The sequence below is a fragment of the Solanum pennellii genome, chromosome 7 (assembly GCF_001406875.1).
Source record: "Solanum pennellii chromosome 7, SPENNV200".
Classification (NCBI taxonomy): domain Eukaryota; kingdom Viridiplantae; phylum Streptophyta; class Magnoliopsida; order Solanales; family Solanaceae; genus Solanum; species Solanum pennellii.
The window spans coordinates 30,230,125-30,235,973 of record NC_028643.1 but is presented as its reverse complement, the minus strand read 5'-3'; positions in this window follow the sequence as shown (position 1 = coordinate 30,235,973).

The window sequence follows — 5,849 nt, the reverse complement described above, 5'->3', positions numbered from 1 at the left end:
TATATATATATATATATATCCCAACTTTTTTTAATTTTAATATTGTCCAACATTTTCATGTTGATGTTATTTTTCTTATATTTAATCTATCTAAGAAATATATTTGGAATACGAAGTAGCAATAAATACTTCTTCTTAACCATAATTTTAAAAAAACAACACCATCATTTCGTGATTGGATCATATTTCTTAATTTACCTAATAAAAGAATCCACATTTAATAAGATAAAGAAACAATCAAGGTGCATTGCCATTTTTCTTTTAAGTTTCAACAATCAATCCAACAATAAGTCAGCCAGACATTCAAAATTTGTTGATAAATAACTCAAGAAGAAAATTTACAATGTGTTTACATATTTTTTCCTTTCCTTTATTATTTTTCTTACAAAAATGAAAAAAGTAACATTTTATTGTCAAGCACCCTACTCAATAAATTAGAAAATGGCAGTACATTCAAAGTACAAAATATAACAGGCATCTAACTACCGCTCACGACAAAAAAAATGAAAAGGAAAAGACTCTAATATGTCATTGAACTTTCAGAAAAGACTTATTCATGCCATTATTTTTTAACGGTGGTTTTGCAAAACCATTTTTGACACGTGACTACTAATAATTCTTCCACTTCAATAATTTTTTTAATAAAAAAATTAATTTTTATATAAATTTTGATTTTTAATTAAAAAAATTGATGACGTGGCCAAAATATCATTGGTCACGTGTCAAAAATGGTTTTGCAAATCACTGTTAAAAAATAATGGCATGAATGAGTCTTTTCTTTAACGGTAATGACATAAATAAGTCAATCTTTGAACTAATGACATAAATGAGTCTTTTCTGAAAGTTCGATGGCATATTTGAGCCTTTTCCCAAAAAAAATACATAAGTCGTGCATCCATTTTACAATCATGAAAGAACCGCAATAGATTTTATTTAAGAATCGTCATCCCTATTCTATTTAAGTTGACCTATTTTTGTCTTGTGAAAAAAGTGGACCAAATGAATAAGAAATAGGATAGTCGCCATTGTATTTCACGGTTGGGCAAATGATTAGCTAGGTAACTACGTTTTATGTATACCTGCATAATCTGAACTCGACTTCCCATCCAACATCATCTTAAACTTGTAGCACAACTGAACTCAATGTCCAGGGAGGACCTTCATTTTTGAATATTTTTGTCAGCAACAATGAATCCGTCTTAAAGAACTCCCTCCATGTTGTACATATGAGACAAAAATGAAATTCAACATCATTATTTACAATGAATAAGCTCATAAGAGAGTCAATTCAGTTGTCACAATATTTTATAAAATAGCTAAAGCTAATTAAAAAAAATGCATTAACTTACTGGTGCTCTCTTTAGTAGAGGGTCAATATCAGCCTACCACATCAACAACCACATTGAACTCATTTAATTATGTAGTTTTACTTTCCGAGAAATCGCAGAATATCAAAATTAGATATGAAGTGCACGAGCCACAAAATATTTCTATAATTGTACCTGATTGAAGTATTTTGACAACCATCAACAGTACCTTGTATTCTGATAAGTAAATGGCTATTCAACCTCAACCTTTATCAAGAAGCACAAGCTTAGGATAGAATACTACTTGATTTGTGCCTCATTTTGTTGTCAATAGCTCATCATTGTGGAACTTCAATGCTTCTACATTCACCTAATGCACAAATTGTATCAAATGTTTAAAGCTTGACGCAGAATACTAACAATGCACAAGTAGTGTCTAAATATTAGTCACAAACAATGTGAGAATAACAAGTTGCAAAAACATCAACATCATGATTGTTTCACGAAACTTGTAAATAAACATTAAACCACATACTTCCCAATAAAACAAGACTTAGGCCTTCCGAGTTACTCTATTGTAATGAACATAAAAGTTTCATAAAACTCAAGGATCCATGTCTTTAGTTCTTACTTGGATCTTCAATCAAGAAAAATTTGATAATAGTAAATTCAACAATAGAATAATTTGTTAACTAGTGCATAGAGTTAACAAGCTGAATGGTTGAGTTAGCTAAATCATAAGTGTAGTCAACTAAACAGAATGCTGAGCTGGTAGTAGATAGTTACAAATCAATTTTAGATATTTTTATATCTGTGACCTTATGTAAAAGTATAAAAAGGATAGTGGTACAGATTCAATGTATCAGATCTTATAATAATCAATACAATTCCTTCTTCTATTTCACTCTCTCTGTAAATTGACCTAAGAATAAATCTCCATTAATGGTCTTTCATGGTGTCAGAGCATTCGATCTTAGGATTCTGAGTCCATAGCAGCAACTATCAGGTACTCAAATTCATCATCTGTTAAAGGTGAATTGAAAGGAAGCATCAAAAGGTTAAGATAGATCAAATGACGAATGGAAGTGCAGCTGAAGGTACTGGCACTCGAAATGGAAATGGAGTTACAAGCCCAGCCACATTTCTAGTGATTGATTACAATAATCCACTATTTATTCAACACACAGACACTCCAGGTAGTTCTCTAATCTCTCTTCAGTTAACAGGTTCAGAGAATTGTGCTCTTTGGAGTAGATCTTTTAGGATTAACTTAGTTGGGAAAGCAAGTTAGGCTTTGTACATAGAAGGTTTCCTAAACTATGTCTGAACCATTATTGCATGATCAGTGGGAAAAGTGTAATGCAGTAGTGTTAAGTTGGATTATGAATGCAGTAAGGCCAGGCTTCTAAGTTTTGTTGTGTATGTGTCTGATGCACGCAAAGTTTGGCTGGATCTAAGAGAAAGGTTTGATACAGTTAATGGATAGAGAATTTTTCAATTGCACAGAGAGATTCATACATTAGTTTAGGGAACTATGTCGATTGTTGAATATCACTCTAGGTTAAGAGATCTATGGGATGAATATGATTCTCTTATGCCATGTCCTAGTTGTCCTTGTCCTGAATCAAGGAAATTTGGGGAGCATTGTGATTATCAAAGGTTGTTGCAGTTCTTAATGTGACTGAATGAGTCATATGCCTCTCCTAGAAGCCAATTACGCATGATGAGTCCAATTCCAACTCTTAACAAAGCTTATGCATTGATCATTGATCAAGAGAATCAGAGGACTCTGGCTAGTTCTGTTTCCACAAGCTTAGGGCTCATTGAAGGCACATCATTGTATTCTCATAAAAGTAACACTTACGCAAGTGGTACAGGAACTTCTAAAGTTCTTTTCCTAGGTGGATCTGGTGTTTCTGGTGGAGGATATAGTGGTGCTAGTACTTCAGGTGGAAGTTATGCAAACAACTCAGTAGTTGGACGATACAAGGCTAAGAAACATCTCCTCATATGTGACCATTGTGGGTGTAGAGGTCATTCCAGGGATCAATGTTATAGAATTGTTGGTTATCCTGCAAACTTCAAATCTGAAAGGAAACCTAGTGCACATGCGAATCAGGAAACAACAAATGAGCATGGACAAGAAATCAGAACAAACTACAACAGCCATGCAGGATCTGTTGCAGGTTAACCTAATGGAGCATTTTTCATGAAAGATCAGTATCATCAGATCTTTCAATTACTCTCAAAACCTGGTGGTGAATCTGATAGTGAATCATCTGTCAATATAGCAACTGCTGCTGCTGATACAGGTAGTTTTCCTACAGCTCTATCCTGTAACTATACAAGTAGAAATGGGTAATAGATACTAGAGCTTCTCATCATATCACTTCTAATATTGATGTACTTGACAAAGCTAAAGAGGCCTCTAATCATGTTACCAACAAAGTTCATTTACCAAATGGTAAAGCAGTGTCAGTATCTCATATTGGTAATACTAGATTGTTCAAATATCAGTCTATATCAAATGTTCTATTCCTTCCTGAGTATAAGTTTAACTTACTCTCAGTCTCTAAGATCACTAATAAATTACATGTATGGTAGGATTTTTTCCTGACTTTTGTGTTTTCCAGGACCTCTCCACTTGTCAGGTGAAGGGGATTGGTAAGGAAGAGCATGGTCTTCACATACTAAATGAAGGACCACCTAGCACTCCAAAGAAGCTGGTTAATGATAGTAGAGCACATGCTAATTCTATAAAGACTGAATCTAGTAACATCTGGCAGAAGAGATTAGGACATGCTCCTATTGATGTAATAAAGAAACATGATTCTCTTAGATTCTTGAGTGATAAAGATCAGTCTCACTGTACTGTCTATCCTATAGCCAAGCAGACTAAACTTCCTTTTGCTTTAAGTACTCATAAGTCCAAAGATGTATTTGAACTCTTACATTGTGATATTTGGGGTCCTTACAAAGTGCCCACTCATAATGTAAAGAGGTTCCTAGTTACTTCTAAAGCTGACACCATTGTAGTATTAAAAAATTTTCTTCTTCAAGTACAAAATATGTTCTCTACTACTGTTAGAACTCTAAGGTCTGACAATGGATGTGAGTTTTTCAGTAAAGATTTTCAAACACTTATGTGTGAAATGGGCATTATACATCAAAGCACCTGTGTGTATACACCACAACAGAATGGTATTGCTGAAAGAAAACACAGAACTGTTCTTGCTATGGTCAGATCTCTAAGGTTTTAGGCATCTATACCTCTGAGATTTTGGGGTGAATGTGTCACCACTGCTGTATATATATTGAATAGAATTCCCTCAAAGCTACTTAACTATAAGTCCTCTTTTGAAAAATGTATCTACATTCTCCTGCTTTATCTCATATGAAGGTGTTTGGCTGTTTGTGCTATGCTGCTTGTCCTACAATATCTGATAAGTTTTCATCAAGATCCATCCCTGCTGTATTCATGGGCTGCCCCTGAACACAAAAGGGTTACATTCTATATGATATTCATGCCCATTCCTTCTTTGTTAATAATATATGTTCCCTTTTAAACATCTACAAGCCTCTACAAATCCCATGTTTCCAGTGGTTGAATATGTTCCAAGTGGTTCTGAGTATATAACCCCTCACACTAAAATTACTGATGTACCTTTTCTGAGCTCAAGTTCATCTTCACCTGCTGCTATACCAGTTAAGTCTGACACTGTGTTTCCTGTTTCTATTCCATCTACTACTAGTGTACCTTTCAGAAGACAAGCTAGATTAAGTAAACCACCTTTGTGGTTGTCGGATTTTGTCACAATGTCTAAGAGAAGTGCTTGTGTATGTTCACTAGCTAACCAAATTTCCTATGATCATTTGTCTCCTGCATATAGACAAGTCTTGAAAGCTGTCATACCCGGGTCCTAGACCCTAGATGAGACCGGCGTCGTTAACCTCTCAGAGGTCGCAGATAAGCGTCTTCTTAGTTTCATCACAATCATACAATTAAATTTAGCAGAAAATTTAAAGCTTTTTAAATTTACTGAAGTGTACTTAGACTTCATATAATTCTTGCATAAGAGTGATATACTAACAACTCAAAATAATCAACTATCTATTAACAGAATGAACAATTGAAATGAAGAATTCATAATATCATTAATAGTTTCCAAACCGTCCTTAATACGAAAGCTTGAACAAATGTTTGAAAGGAAATACTAGGGAAAAAATCCACTAGCTATATCTAATCTACTGAAGCTAGAAGATAAACCGTTGGTATTCTCGAATTCAAGAGGACCTACCAAAGTCTTGAGGTACTAGTCCAAACAGCTTCAACTGATCTTCAATCTTCTTCAAGGACCTGCACCTATAAAAAAAGTAATTGTATATGGGTTAGTACACACTTGTACTATGTATGGTTGTATGCACATAAACACATAGGGACTATGCATGATCAAGGAAAACTCTTCCTATAGCAGCATGCCATTTTTGGAAAGTGATGTCACTTCACTTTCCTAATTCATTATTTATGAATCATGCTATGAA